At 41.5% G+C, this 16,985-nt stretch overlaps 1 protein-coding gene across 9 annotated transcripts in view; it reads left to right on the top strand.

Moving 5' to 3' along the window:
• The window catches only part of ppfia2 (PTPRF interacting protein alpha 2), a 540,387-nt gene that overhangs the window by 319,604 nt on the left and 203,798 nt on the right, over window positions 1-16,985 (top strand). The window lies entirely within an intron of this gene.

Genomic DNA, 16,985 nt, shown 5'->3' with positions numbered 1-16,985 from the left:
AGGCACATACACATCAAGGACACGTCGTATCTGTTCCTTGAAAAAGTTCCACATTTCCATGACATCCTTCCCTGACAGCCTATGCTCCCAACTTATGCTCCTCAGATCCTGTCTTACAGCATTGTAATTACCCTTCCCCCAATTGTAAAACCTACCCTGTTGCACGCACCTATCTCTCCCAATATGGAGAAAGTATGGTAATTTTATCTATTTTGGATGATAATCTGAATGCTTAACAGGTGTTTTCACACACGACAAGAACATTGAGGCAACTGGAGTCTTAGTTGTTTGATTTTGGTTCCTTACATAGTGTTTTGAACCCTTACATAGTGTGACTGCCATTGATTGGATCCTGAATCATGGAAAAAGCCAGGAACCTCATGAAAATACATGGCTTCTTGAAACACCTTCACAAACACTTGTGAATTCGGCTACCTGCTGTAAATCCCTCTCCTTTTTTTTAATTTCTCCCTTTTGAACTACTTTAAATTTACTGGCAATCCAAAATTTGTCATGGAAATAGATACTTGTCAACTTGAAACGTTAGTCGGTATTGAGTCAATGGTCAGGGAACTGGCAGGGAATATCTATCAGTACCATGGGAGGAGGTCAATGGAATCAAGTAATTTTCAGTAATTTATGTGACAGTTATTGAATCATGCAGAATCATCAAGTGCCAAGAGCAGTTGGCAGATCAGAGGTTGATGTTCCTCATATCACTAGCACCAGTGGAAGGAATGGCTGTTAGTTACAGTACAAGTAGCAGAGGCTGAAAATCATTATATAGTCCCCGACTAAATGTGCGTGAAGGCAGGATAGGACTCACTAGGTTGCAGAAGAGAGTGAGATAGACTATCAGAGGCAATGGTAGCAGTTTCATTGGCCCTCTCATGTAAGATGTCAGGACCCAATGGACTTCTAAGAGAGGCCGCTGATAAGCACAAATAATTTGTTGAGCAGTCTTTAGATTAGATTAGATTACTTACAGTGTGGAAACAGGCCCTTCGGCCCAACAAGTCCACACCGCCCCGCTGAAGCGCAACCCACCCATATCCCTTAGCATGGCCAATTCACCTGACCTGCACATCTTTGGACTGTGGGAGGAAACCGGAGCACCTGGAGAAAACCCACGCAGACACGGGGAGAATGTGCAAACTCCACACAGTCAGTCGCCTGAGGCGGGAATTGAACCCGGGTCTCTGGCGCTGTGAGGCAGCAGTGCTAACCACTGAGCCACCGTGCCGCCCATCTGAGGGCATGGAAAAGTTATGCAGCCCCCATTCACTGAATACTTCTGCAGGGAGTCAGTTAGTTCAGTTGGCAAGTTTGCAATGCAGATAATGCCAACAGTGTGTGTTCCAATCCCACACTGGCTGAGGTCACCGTGAAGAACTGTCCTTCTGCAACCTCTCCTCTCGCTTGAGGTGTGGTGACTCTCTGGTTAAGCTACCATCAGTCGTTTCTAATGAGAGAGCAGCCTGGTCAGGTAAGACTATGGCAACTTTACCTTTTATTTTAACTCCGTGTTTAAAACGCTATGAAATTGTCTTATAAGTAAATTGATGTTTTATTCTATTTTATCTCAATTTCTTTTGCTTAATAAACAGCTGTTTTACTGTTAAAACAAAATCTGCAATATTGTGTGCTCCTGTCTCATTGAGAGACCGATTTGTTAAAAGCAAATCAAAGCAAAATATGGTCTACCCCAAGCTAGATTTCAGTCTAGGATCTGACTTGTCTGGTAATAGCATAATTTGACAGCTTAGCAAAAGTGTGGTATTCAGCAATGAACATCAAGTTCTAGCTGTCCTTAAGTCCAGCCTGTACAGGCAAAACCTAATAGCTGGAGAAGAAGGAAACAATCAATAAACTGTCAAATCCTGCAGAATGGCATAGCTTCATAGCGGAAGTGAAACCTGGAAAGCTGAGAACATGCACCAACCCAAACGATCTAAATAAAATTTTGAAAAGATCCCACTATCCCATACTAAGCATTAAAGGAATTTTGCTATAATCTGCAAAGGCAATATCCTCACTACTGTAGATGGGAATGATGGTTACTGGCAAGTGAAACCAGATGAAAACAAAAGCATTCTACCTACTTTCTTGGCACCATTCAAAAGATAAAGATATTTTGCATTTTCACAGCTCCAGAGGAGTGTCAACTCAGATAGTATAATATAGTTGGCTTTTACTTCGGGAAGATCACAACAGTGAATAACCTGCAGTTTGTGAATGCAGAGACACAGTGAAGAAGCCATTGGTGACCACAGAAAAATGATTGCAAGGCAGAACTCACCAGAAGAACCTGAAGTGAACAAGTAAATATTGCAGTTCAAGACATCCAAAGTCAACTACATAGATCGTGTGCTGACAGCAAAAGTTATTTGCCCAGATCCCAAATAGGAGACAGCTGCAGCAGTGAAAGGGTGACAATGAAATGTAAAAACAGTGTAATGATTTGTTAGATTTATCAATGATTTAGCAAAATTCTTATGCAATTTCTTCTCAGACTGTGAACCATTATGGCAATTCACTGCCAAGAATGTCATGCAATATTGAGGAATGGAGCAGTGATCATTTAAATCAAGCAACAAGTGATACAATGCCAGAACTCATATAGTATGACATAAATGTTGAAGTTGCCCTGCAGTCTGATACCAGTGAAAGAGGACTTGGAGCAACCCAATTTTTGTGCAAGGACAACCATTTGCATTTACACCCAAGTATCAATATAAAGGGAACAACGCTGTACTCAGGTTGAGGAAGAGTAGCTGACCTAGCCAGATTGGTGTTGTGGGATTATAATGTCACGGGCCGATAAGATGTCACATTGGAAAAAGCACAATAGGTAAGGCAGCATCTGAGGAGCAAGAGTTGACATTTCAGGCTTGACCTTTCATCAGTACTGGAGAGAGGGAAGAGGGTTGAAAAATAAATGGGGAGGGGTGGGGGCTGGGGGGAAAGGTAGTTGGGATGGCAATAGATGGGCGAAGATAGGAAGTGACTGTGATAGATTGGCAAAGACAGAGACCTGACTGAAGAAAGAGTAGGTCTGAGTGTTAAATATTTCTGGTTACAAAGAGTTCATAAAAAAATAAGAACAGGAAACAAAGGAGGTGTTGCTTTTTTAGGTAAGGAGAGCATTGAAACCAGAGAAAGAGAATGTTTCAGATTTTCAAGGACAGAAACAAGAAATAAGGAAAGTGCAATTACATTGCTTAGTGGAATCTATAAAGTACCAACTAATGGGAAGGTTATGGGAGAACGAATCTGCCAAGAAATTACAGAGAGGTGCAACCCTCGTCTGCATTTACTGATTGGGATAGTACTGTCAGGATCAGTAAGGAATAAATCATAATGTTTTGAGCTCAATATAACTCTTTAGAAGTAGAGTCTCTCTCCACAAATGCTGGCAGTTTTGCTGAGTTTCTCCACTGCTTCATGCTTTTATTTCAGAATTCCAGTATCCACAATATATTGCTTTAATTTGAGGGACAAAGATTCCTGGATTGTGATAGGAGACTTTCCTACAACATATGTGTCCAGTCCAACTGGAAAGGATGCTCTAATAGTCCGCGTTCTTGGGAATAAGGTGGGCCAAGCAGATCAAGTGACAGTGAGGAAACGTTAACGGAGAATGATCATTGTACCATAAGGATCAGGATGACATTGAAAAATGACATTGGTCAATTCTTAATAAGAATAACTAACTGGCAAACAGCCAACTTGAAAGGGGAAAGAACAGAGCTGGACTGGATACCAAAGGTTGGCATGGAGAAAGTTATTGAAGAATGGCTACGTTCAGAGAGCAGATGGAATGGGAAGTCAAGGTTTATTCCCTTAAGAATAGTCAGTGTGGATGAGTTAGACCGAAGGCTTCATTTTTGTGCTTTTTGACTTGATAAAAGGCAGATCAACTATATTCAGGTCTTCATGGATGACAAAGAAATGGAAATTAAAATTAAAGAGGAAAATGTATGCTGTTGACAGGTTTCAAATAGATAATACAATTGAGAACCAAATTGAATATCAAAAATTCAGCAGGGAGGTGAAAAAGCAAGTAAGGGGGGATTCAAGATGGTGGCAACCCAGTAGGTCTGAGACTGTTGAACTCTGCCCAGAACCCAGGCAAAGTGAGGTACCTACCCTCCCCTCACCTTTTAAACTCCTAAAAATATTTTTTTTCTCAGCAGCTACAGTCATTCTGCATCAAACTTTAGCAGTCTGATACATTTTAAAACAACTAAAGGTAAAAGATCACGGAATTCGCAACAGGCAGGGGCCCCTCTCCTGCTGCAGCAACAGATGCGTCCATGGCTGGCCCGGGGGACTTACCTGCAGATGCAAGCCTGATCCCAGAGTTTGTCAAGCTCCAAGACAAGATCGACGTGTCGATCGAAGAGATCTGGTCCAGGTGGGAGTCGATCTCGGTCATCCTGCAGAAGCATGACCGAGAGATCAAGAAACTCAGGCAACAGATGGAAGGGTGGAGCAACGGGCCGCGGCCTCTGACACCACTGCTGAATCTTCCGTGGGTCAGGTCCAGACTCTGGAAAATCAAGGTCGTCAGAAAAATATTCGGTTGCTGTACCTTCCCGAACAGGACGAGGAAGGCCAGTTTATTGACGTTTTGGAGCAATGGCTCCCACAACTGCTGAAGCTGGAGTCTGAGTTAGGCTGGGTGCGGGATGAGTGGGCCCATCGGGTTGCTGTGCACAGGCCCGGATCGGGCCAGCGCCCCCACCCGGTCCTAGCGCAACTCCAGCACTACAGGGAAAAACAAATGTTGCGGGAGGCCTTCAGAGTTTTGGGGAAGGATCCCCAAGCCATGGGGTCCAAAATAATGATGATTCAGGAAATTTCTCTGATTGTGGTTCGCAAGAGGAAGGCATTTCATGAGGTAAAGAAGCGTCTGAGGGATTTAAATATTCAGTACTCCATGCGATGCCCGGCAACACTGCTTCAGTCATGGAGGGTCTGTGCATAATTTTGGATTGCCGGAAAAAGTAAAAGAATTTTTGGATGCTCTTAAATAGACTGATGGACTTGAACTATATGGACAATCACTTTATTTTACCCCCCTTTTTTGCCTCCTCCCTCCCCCTTTCTCTTTTCCATCCTTTGCTGGGGCGGTTCTTTCTTTCAACTCTTATCTATAACTCGCTTGGTTTATCTGATTGTTGGGGGATGTTTCTGAGTTTTGTTTTCCTTAATATTTGCTGGGATTGTAATTTTATGTTGTTGATTTGTTAAGAATGCCTAGGAGGGGGTGGATTGGTTGCTCACTTCTAATTTTTGTATTATAAGACATTGGCATTTGTTTACCTTACTTTGTAATGTCTGGGCCGAGGCATGGCTCTAGCTGGAAGGTGCTATGTTGGGATTACTGCAAGGTACAAGTGCCCCCTGTGGACAAGGGGGAAAGTCTCCTTTTAATTATGTCTTATATTTCTTTTTAGGAGTAGTTTTTAGTTGTCTTGATTTAGGTATTTTAAAGGTTGTATTTTTACCCTTATGTGAATTGTCTATGGTTTCTACTCAATGCTTTTTGAGTGAGGTTCTTCCTCCTGGGGTGTCTCAGACTTTCTTGAATGATCATGGCTAGTCATTCGTTTAAATGGTGCACCTGGAATGTCAACGGGAGCCACTCGCCAATTAAAAGGAAAAAAATATTATCAAGTCTTAAAAAAAGAGAGTTGATGTAGCCCTTTTACAGGAGACACATCTGCTTGATAGGGAGCATTCGACGCTGCAGCAGGGAGGATTCGGTCAGGTATTCTTTTCATCTTTTAGTTCAAAAAGTAGGGGAGTGGTCATTCTTATCCAGAAGAATCCTCCCTTCCAAATGCTAAGTCAGATGAAAGATAAGTCTGGATGAAATATGTTACTTAAAGCCCTAATATAACGGGAGGAGTAAGGGATTTTGAATGTATATTGCCCCCCAGCACATCCTTTTAAATTTGTAACAGATGCGCTCTCCAAGTTGATGGCTCTCTGGGTGTTTCACATAATTATAGGGGAAGATTTTAATTATATTGTCAACCCCGAGGTGGATAGGATACCTAGGAGTTCTGAGGCTATATCTCTGAGATCTAGGCAGTTAGCTGATCTGAATAGGAAGTTGGGACTGGTGGATGTATGGAGGTGTCTTCATCCTGAGGGTAGAGATTTTACTTTTTATTCAAAAACACACAAGTGCCATACCAGAATCGATATTTCTTTTTTACTCCCTCAACCTTTCTGAATTCAACATTTTCTTGTAAAATAGGAAATGTAACTATTTCCAACCACGCAGAGGTGTTTATGGAGGTCAAGATTAGTGATGACAAGATGGGTTCCTGGCATTGGGCGTATGGACCTTTTCCTATCGAAGGATAGAAGTTCATAGACTATTTCTTGCAGGAATTTAAAAGTTTCTGGGGTATCAATTTAGGTACGGCCAGTAACCCATCGGTGATGTGGGAGACGGGGAGACTGCTAAGGCATATGCGCGGGGCTTGGTTATCTCATATTCTGCAACCCCGAAAAGACAAAAGGGAGAACAACAGCGTCTGTTTGAGGCCCGCCTGAAGGCAGCTGAGACAGCGTATGTTAATAGGCCGTTCATTACTAAATTACAGCGGATTGCAGCCCTCAGGGCTACTTTGAATACCACACGTACTCAAACAGCAAAGAGGGAGATACTATTTGCGAAGCAGAGATTGAGCGCCTTGATATTTAGCATACCTTGCCAGAAAGAAAAAGGCTCCCCAATCCATTATGTCTATTAGAGAAGGTGCTGGTACCCTGACTTGTGATCCTAAAAAGATCAATGCAGCTTTTAAAATGTTCTACTATGAGTTGTATAAGTCAGAGGGCTGTGAGGATAGAGCAAGGAAGGTGGAGTCTTTTTTAAAAATCTGGTCCTCTTGGGCTTAACCTCAGAGTACGTATCGCTTTTGATTGCCCCCCTGACAACCCAGGGAGTGCAGGAGGCAGTGAGGCAGCTCCAGAGTGGTAAAGTGCCCAGACCAGACAGATTTCAGGCTGAGTTCTATCAAGAGTTTATAGACAAATTGGCCAGACCACTTATAGGTATGTATAATTATTCATACAGTCAGGGTAGTTTCCTGCCCTCCCTGAGAGAAGCAAATTTCTCTCTCATTCTTAAGAAAGGAAAAGCTCCAGATGACTTTACTTTGCACAGACCTATATCCTTATTGAATGTGGCCTTTAAAACACTGTCAGAAATGTTGACATTAAGACTGGAGAGGGTTTTACCATTTTTATAAAAGAGAACCACATGGGGTTTATTAAGGGTCGCAGATCTACGAATAATATCAGAAGAGTGCTAAACATGGTAAAAGTCTGCCAACAGGTAGTGATACCAGGATTAGTTGTCTCCCTAGATGAAGAAAAGGCATTCGATCGGGTGGAATGGCCATATCTTTTTTATACTATGGAATGGTTTGGCATTGGAAAGGTCTTTACCAAGTGGGTTGCAGTATTATATAATGACCCCAAAGCAGCAGTGATTACCAATGGCATAAGATCGGATAGCTTTAGTGTTGTCGTCAAGGATGCCCTCTCTCACCACTACTATTTACACTAGTGATTGAACCGCTGGTAGAAGCTATCCGAACTGACCCTAATATAACGGCCTTGGAGGTAGGATTGGGTAAGCATAAAAATCACTCTTTATGCATACAATGTCCTTCTTTTCTTAAATGATCCATCGACATCTGTGCCCCACTTAATTCAAGTGGTTAACCTATTTGGTATGTTCTCAGGTTACAAAATTAACTTTATGAAATCAGAGGCAATGCCACTAGGAGGTCTTACCAGCATATCCAATTTTGCGGATGGATCCCGCTTCCCCTTTCGGTGGTCACTGGGAGGTTTTCTCTATTTAGGCATTTTTAATACCCTGGTATTTGGTCAGCAATACAAAGCCAATTATACGCATTTATTAGAGAAAAGAAGGCAGGACCTCCAACGTTGGGAAGATCTCCCGATATCTTGGCTAGGAAAAATAGCTTTGGTCAAGATGAATATTCTAACTCGCCTATTATACCACATGAGAATGCTTCCTTTAATGTTGCCGAGACAGGCGCTGCGTAAGCTTTATGTTTGGCTTGGCTCCTTTACTTGGAATCATAGATGGCCCCTTATTAAATTAGATAAGTTGCAGCTCCCACAAATAAGGGACGGTCTAGATTTTCCGGATTTCAGGAAGTACCAACTGAGTTCTCTGTTATCATTTGTGGCCGATTGGGTCTCTTGTGACCCACAATCAATTTGGTTGGATCTTGAGACTTCCCAAGCAAAATGTCCCCTCATCAATCTATTATTTATGGATCATTGTAAAAACCCAATTGTACTAAACACAATCAAAGCTTGAAGGATGATGCGACAGGATGAGGGTAATTTACAAAAACCTCCCCTTTTACTCCTATAGTGAGAACATTGGGATTTCAGCCAGGTTTGACTGATGCTGGATTTAAAACTTGGGAGTCCAGAGGCATCTCCTGTTTGGGAGATCTGTTCATGATGTCCTTCGAACAGTTGCGTCAGAAGTTCAGACTAGCAAGGACCTTTTGTGATATTTTCAAGTATGAGACTTCATACCAAAAAAAGACCACATTGATGACTAATCCTTACAAATCAGATATGGAAAGGAGAGTGCTTCAGCCGATGGGTGTACCCTCAGTCAGTACTCTCTACCACTCACGAGGTAATAAGGTATTGAAGGACATGGAATGGTTATATAAAACCTGGACTCAATAATTAGGGATGGAAATCTCCTTAGAGATGTGGGAGGACATCTGGGAAAATGCCAAGAAGATCTCTGTCTGTAATAGAACTTAGGCTATTCAATTGAAGATACTTCAAAGGGCTCATATGGCACCAGAGAGACTTGCAAAGTTCAAGACAGGAGCATCCCCAATGTGCCCTAAATGTAAAATAGAAGTTGGTACTCTCACTCATTGCTTATGGACATGCCGTAAGATTCATAGATATTGGGATAGTGTAGCGAATGCCTTGGCAAAGATTTTGGGAACGGAGATTGAGGTGGATCCTGTGTCTCTTCTTTTGGACTTTCCAAATTTTCCTTCTCTAGGTGCAAAAGGGAAGAAACTATTTACTATTCTTTCCTTTAGTGTGAGGAAAAATATTTTAATAAGTTGGATATCGGAAAGTCCCCCAGGACCTTTGAATTGGCATAGGATAGTTATGGAATATATTCCCCTGGACTTCCTTACAAATATGGTGTACCAAAAAATGGAATTATTTTATAGAACATGGCAGCCCTATTTGAACTACACCAATGTAGATGTACTGGTCATGCTGTTTAGGGCCTTTGTTTAGCCATGAGGATGATGTTTGTCGATTCGGGGCCCCTGGGACGAAGAATCGCATATTAATACGGGTTTTGTTATGACTTGATACAATTTTATTTTGAATGTGTATTTATTTATTTACCTTTTTCTTTCTTTTGTTGTTAGTAATATACGATACTATAGTCTTTTTTTATATATAGAGTCTTCTTTCTTATATCTTATTTTGTGTTTTGGTAGTTTGCAGTGTATATTAGTTGTTAGTTTTCTTAATTTTATATTGGTGCTGTTATTATACTGTAAAGTGGTTACACTATTTTGTATTAATTTTGTAATTTTGTAAAAAAACTCAAAAATATTTTTCTTTTCAATAAAATATTTATTAAAAAAAGCAAGTAAGAGAAGTGAAGAACGATAATGAATAAAAGACTGGCAAAAGAACGTACAGGGAAGTCCCAATGCCTTCTACGGGCCCTGCAGAAAACTGCTGACCTGTCAGATGTTCAAGCTCTATTGACGAGCCGAACGACCTGAAAGGCAGTGATTGTCACTGGTGATAACACTCAAAGGAGGCCTAGGTTCCAAACTGACTACAGTCAACAGGTTAGTAATTGAAGGAAAGAGGTTGCAAGGGAGAGACTTGGTAGCATGGGACAGGGAGAGGCTTTAGTAGTCTCCTGATCAGGCATTGAGTGTTTTTGAGTGAGGACTCTCTCCCTGGAAGTCTGAAGACAGCCTTGCATAGATTTATCTTTCATCCTTTCTGCCCACTACTGGACAAGTACCAAAGGCAGCAGATGGGGGACTTAATTAGCATTAATTTCCCATTTAAGAACACCAACATCAAAATGGGCAAACCAATCATACACAGACTTAATCAGGGTGGAGATGGTCCTCACCCAACCTAAGGTGCAAGATTCCATTCAGTATCTTGAATTACAATCTGGAATAACAATATTTAATCACTTAACATTTAATTTTGAATCAATCTGTTGAAACTCTGCAACACAATACAGTCTGATTCTGAATCCAGGAATGCTAGAGGGATATATGATCAAATCAAGAAAACAACAGGCTTGCTCTGAGTGAGACCCACAGAGCTGGAGAAGGGCAACTAAAGAAAGACCAAGGTGAATACACCTTTCTCTGGAAAGGACTTGATCCTGAACAGTTGGAGATTCATGAAATAGGTTTTGCCATCCTAAATAGCCTACTCCAGAAGCTGATAGAGCAAACACTGGGAATCAATGAATGTTTCATGACTCTGCAAATCCAGCTCATCAAGAACCAACATTCCACCATCATCAGTGCCTATGCTCCAACTCTGGACGCTAAAGACAAGGTAAAGGAGAACTTCTATGCCCAGATAAGGAGAAACTTCTTCAGCCAGGGAATGGTGAATATATGGAATTCATTGCCACAGACGGCTATGGGTGACAGGTCATTGAGTATATATAAGGCTGAGATAGATAGGTTCTTGAGTTGAGTATCAAGGGGTGAAGGGTTATGGGGAGAAAGCGAGAGAATGCGAGAGAAGTTGATGTTCATTTATACTGCTGGCAAGTTTTCTGCCTGTTTGTCAAATGTAGTGATTGTAACAGTTCTTGCAAGGTATTTTGCAAATGACATTAGTTTTGCTTGTTGTCTGTATAAGGTCTTTCAAGTTCATTAGCTGGTGGGTTTGTGGGCTACCATGATGCCAAGTAGTTTGGCAGTCATTTCCAAGATGTTTTTGATGTAGGGGAGAGTGGCTAGGGTTTCTGGGCACATTTTGTCTGCTTGTCTGGTCATGAACACCAACTAGCCACAAAAAGACAAGACCCACTCTCACTAGTATCCTCACATACAGATGAGGAAGGACACCACTACAAATCTTCTCAATACTCACTAACACCTATAGGCGCAATATGCTAAAACCGACCTGAAAATGGGAAACCAACCCAACCCGACAGAGCACCGTGAACAGCTGTACTTCCTGTAAGAATGTTTTAGGAAACAGTTCTACCCAAATGTCTTAAATACAAACCTCCCCTTAATACCCGACTAGCCAAAAGAATAGCAGAGCAAAACGGCGCAGAATGCTTAGAGAAATGATTAATGATATCCACAACAGACTCCGTAAATGCAACCAGAAAATTTCATGCCAAAGACTTTACTCATGAATGCAACCATGAATGGACAGACACAGTACAACAAGCCATTGATATTAGACAGCGACAAACACAGAAAATGAAAAAAAATTAGACCTGCAGAAAAAAACTAGACAAACTCACACAAAATAACAACACAGACAACTTACCTGACTGACCCTTAACAGACACTGAAAAAGCTGTCTTAGTAAGAGGATTAAATTACAACCTCCAGGATGCGGACAAAAAATATTTCTTAGCGGCATTAGAAACAGCATTGAAAGACAATGGACTCACAGAAGAAATCCAGCAAACAATTTGACACAGTCGCACCAACATTAGCAGGAAAAAGGAAGGAAACACACTCGATACACAAGAAAGGCAAGCGCTAGAAGGACTGAAGAAAGATAAAAACATTGTTCTCCTACCTGCAGACAAAGACGCTCGACAGTCATCTAGATTGAACAGACTACATTAAGAAAGTGAATCCACTGCTTGCAGATGCTAACACTTACCAACAAGTGGTGATAGACCTGGCCCCACAACTAGAGAACCGAATCACAGCCCTACTCAAAAAACTTCAGAAATCTGGAGAATTAAATTAGCCCGACTTCCGAAAAATGAAACCACACGGATCCAACACATCGCGCTTTTACAGATTTCCCAAAATTTACAAACCAAGAGTTCCCCTCAGACCCATAGTCTCACTACCTGGAACGCCAATGTACAGATTGGCCAACAAGCTACACCAAAGACTAAAACACTTAGTAATAGACTCAAGCCACGCCATCCATTCCAGCGAAGAATTCCTGAAGACGAAAGACACCAAAACAGAAGAGGATGACATAATGGTCTCCTTTGATGTAACAGCCCTATTCACATCCAACAACATTAACATGGCCAAGGAAATACTGACTACACTATTAGAAGAACCAAAGACACTAAACACCACTAACTTTATCAGCACGGACAATATCGTCAAGCTAATAGACCTATGCCTTACTACCCACTTCACTTTCAACAACAAAACCTACAAAATAACGGAACACCCATGGGATCCCCGATATCAGGGTTCTTAGAATAGGCAGTAATGCAGAGACTTGAACAAACAGCTCTGCCAACCATCCAACCCAAACTCTGGGTCCACTACGTGGATGACACTTTTGTCATCACTAACCGAAACAAATTAGAGGAAACTATCAAGACCAATAATGATACCCTTACTGGCATAAAACTCACTAAAGAAGAGGAAAACAACAACAAACTGCCATTCCTAGATGTCACAGTAGAGTGAATAGCCAATGGAGAACTTCAAACCAGCGTCTACAGGAAAACAACACATACGGACCAAATACTGAACTACAGAAGCAATCATCCCAATACTCACAAACTAGGCCGCATTAGAACATTATTTCAATGAACCATCACACACTTCAGCACAGAGGAACTACAAAGAGCAGAGGAAAATCACTGATATAGCGTATTCAGAAAGAATGGGTACCCAATGAACACAGTCTACCGATGTCTCAGCAACAAACCCAAACAAGTGGACAGTACACGCCCAGAAACCCCAGCCACTCTCCCCTACATCAAAGACATCTCAGAAATGACTGCCAGACTACTCAGATTTCTTGGCATCATGGTAGCCCACAAACCCACCACTAAAACAGCAGCGAATGAATTTGAAAAACCCTGCACAGACAACAGGCAAAACTAATATCATTTACAAACTATCTTGCAAGAACTGTAACAAATACTACATTGAACAAACAGGCAGAAAACTAGCCAGCAGTATACATGAACGTCAGCTTGCCACAAAAAGTCATGACCCACTCTCACTAGTATCCTTACATACACTTGAGGAAGAACACCAGTTTGACAGGGACAACACATTCATCCTCGGTCAATCCAAACAGAGATATGTACGAGAATTCCTAGAAGCCTGGCATTCCAACCGGAACTCTATCAATAAACCGATTGACTTGGACCCCATTTACCACCCTCTGAGAAAAAACAGGAAATGACATCACCACAGAAAATAACATCACCAACCCAAGAAAATCTAAACACACAAATAGAAAGGGGGTCACTAACACGAGTGCTTCACCGGAGGTTCACTGATGATGTTATCTAGTATGGTGATGAAGCATCTAAGAATAAACCTTCCAGCTCAGCGAGCAAACTTACATCTGGCAATTGTTATGATAGGAACATTTTGGACCTTTAGTTATTTATTCATGGGATGTAACCTTCAGTTTCAGGGCCAGCATTCATTGTCCATCTCTAGCTGCCCATGCAAATCTACCTACTTGAGCTGCTGCAGTCCATTTGATTTAGATACACCACAATGCTATTAGGGAAGGAGTTCCAGAATTTTGACCCACAATACTGAGCAATATATTTCCGAGTCACGCTGGTGAGTGGCTTGAGGGGAAACTTGCATGTATTTGTGTGCCCATGTATCTGCTGCAACAGACACAAAAAATGCTGGTGAACCTCAACAGATCTGGCAGCATTTGTGGACAGGCAAATGGGTTAGTATTTCAAGTCCAATATGACTCTTCAGAATGCAAAGGGGTTAGAAAATGGTATAATATGTACCATTGACAGAGCCAGTATAGTAGTGTGGGTAAAAGAAGTTGTAGAGCCCCGATGCAAAAGACAAAGGGATTGCTCATGTGGTGAAGTAGATATATAAAATGCAGATGTATCTATTGCGTTTGTCCTTCTGGATAATAATAATCATAGGTTTGGAAGATGCTGTCTAAGGAGTCATACGTTAAGTGCATCTCATTGATTGTAGTGCATTTGTAGATTATGTATTGGTAGTGGAGGACATGGAATTGATGTCAATCAATTTAGCTGTTCTGTTCTGGATAGTGTCATGCTTCTTGCTATGGAAGTTGTACTCATCCAGGCAAGTTAGGCATATTCTATCATACTCCTTACTTATACTTTATAGATGGTGAACAGTTTTTCAAGAGTCAGGAGGTGAATTACTCACTGCAGGATTCCTAGCTTTTGACCTGTTTTTATAGTTACAGGACTTATATGGCTAGTCCCGTTCAGTTTCTGATCAATCCTGACCCAGTGATGTATGTAGTTGGGGGGACTCAGCAATGGTAATGCCATTGAATCTCATGAGATGATGGTCAGATTTTCTCTTGGTGGAGATGGGCATTGACTGACTCTTCTGTGGTGTAATATTGTTTGTCACTTGTCAGCGCAATTCTTGACATTATCCAGGACTTATTGCATTTGGATGTATACTGTTTCAGTATCTGTATCAGTATCACAAATGGTGCTGAATATTGTGCTATCAACAGCAAACGTTCCCATTTCTAACCTTAGGATAGATGGAAGGTCATCAGCGAAGCAGCTGAAGATAATTGAGATGGTTGGATATATCCTAAGGAACTCCTTCGAGATGTCATGAAGCTGGAATTGTTGATCTTAACAACCACAACCGTCTTTCATTTTGCTAGGTATGACTCCAACCTGTGGAGATGATGGCCTCTGATTCTCATTGAATGTAATTTGCTAGGACTGTATGATGCCTCACTTGGTAAGTGCAGCCTTGGTATCAAGAATGGTCACTCTCATCTCCCCTCTGACGTTTAGCTGTTTTATTGACATTTCAACGAAAGCAGTAATGAGATCAGAGTGATTTTGCCAGAACCCAAGCTGAGCCTTAACAAGCAGGTTATTGTTAAGCATTGCTGCTTGATAGCATGACCCCTTCTATCACATTAGTAATGATCGAAAGTAAACTGATGACATGGTAATTGTCTAGGATGGATTTGTTCCACTTTTCATGTACAGGATATACCTGGGCAATTGACCGTGCTATTGGATAAATATCAGTATTGCAACTGTGGTGAAACAGAGTTGAAAAGTGTGTGCTGGAAAAGCACAGCCATTCAGGCAGCATCCAAGAAGCAGGAGAATCAATGTTTTGGGCATAAGCCCTTCATCAGGAATCACATTCATCACATTTATGATGAAGGGCTTACGCCCGAAAAGGCAATTCTCCTGTTCCTCGGATGCTGCCTGACCTGCTGTGCTTTTCCAGTACCACACTTTTCGACTCTGATTTTCAGCATCTGCAGTTCTCACTTTCTCCTCATAACTGAGGTAGTACAGCTTGGCTAGTAGTGTGGCAAGCTCTGGAGCATAAGTTTTCAGTACAATTGCTGGAATGTTGCCAGAGCACATTGACTTTGAAGTATCCAGTGTTATCAGCTGTATCTTGATGCTACATCTGTGAACTGAATTCACTTAAAAAGACTTCTGCAATATTTGGAACTTCTGAAGGAGAGAAGGATGATATGGATCATCCGCACTGCACTACTGGCTAAAGATTCTAGCAATTATTTGTAACATTATCTTTTCCACTAGTCTGGCTCTCCCAATACTGAGAGTAGAAATATTCATGGAACCTCCTCTGCAGCTTACTTATACACCACCATTCATGACTGGATGTAGCAGGACTGCAAAACTTAGATCTGATCCGTTGGTTGTGGAACTTCTTAGCCCTGTCTATCATTTGCTGCTTAAACCGTTTTGTAACTTCACTAGATTGACACCACATTTTCTGGTATGCCCTCTGACAAGCTCACCTGCACTTTTCATTGAAACAGGATTAACCCTCTGGCTTGATGGTAGTTACAGAGTGAGTGATATGCCAAGTCATGAGTTTGCAGGTTGTTTTGGAGTATAATTCTGCATGCTTCTAATTGATCACAAAAACTCATGGATGCCCAGTATTGAGTTGCTAGATATATTTGATAAAGTCAAACAATACAATGGAAATTATGCTCAATGTGATGTTAGAACTTTTTGTCTCCACAAGGATTGTGCAGTGGTTATTATTCTTGATACTTTATAGACATATACACCTGTGACAGGCATATTGGAGAGAATGATGTCAAGAATGTTTTTCCCCCTTGTTGGTTTCTTCACCACGTACCATTGACCCAGTCTAGTCACAAAAGGATATGACCAGCATTGTTAGTAACGCTGCTACCGAGTTGATCTTGATGATGGGCTGAAGAATACGTTCTTCTTCAGTAATTCCTCCAAGTGTTGTTCATCATTGGGGATTCATCAATACAAGCAAAGGTGCAATAGCTGGTATTCAGCAGGATGTTTCCTTGCCCATATTTGATCTGAATTGAAAAGTGTGGAGCTGGAAAGTCACAGCAGGTCAAGCAGCAGCTGAAGAGCAGTAGATTTGACCCATCGAGCATAAGCCCTTTATCAGGAATGATGAAGGACTTATGCATGAAACATCGACTGAGTCAATGTTAAAGACTTTGGGCAACTTACACCTGATTGTATGAACTGTGCCACCACTCAGCTGACATAAAGTGGACATACCCAAGTGATGGTGATAGTGATGGTCTGAGACATTTTATGTAATGTACAATTCAATGAGTTTAACTATGTCAGGCTGTTGCTTGACTCGTCTGTGATACTGCTTTTCATTTGCTGCCAGATGTTGATAAGGAGGACATCGCAGGATAGATAGGGCTGA

This window comes from Chiloscyllium plagiosum, chromosome 19 (genome assembly GCF_004010195.1).
Source record: "Chiloscyllium plagiosum isolate BGI_BamShark_2017 chromosome 19, ASM401019v2, whole genome shotgun sequence".
Lineage (NCBI taxonomy): Eukaryota > Metazoa > Chordata > Chondrichthyes > Orectolobiformes > Hemiscylliidae > Chiloscyllium > Chiloscyllium plagiosum.
This window is presented reverse-complemented; position numbering and strand designations above follow the sequence as displayed.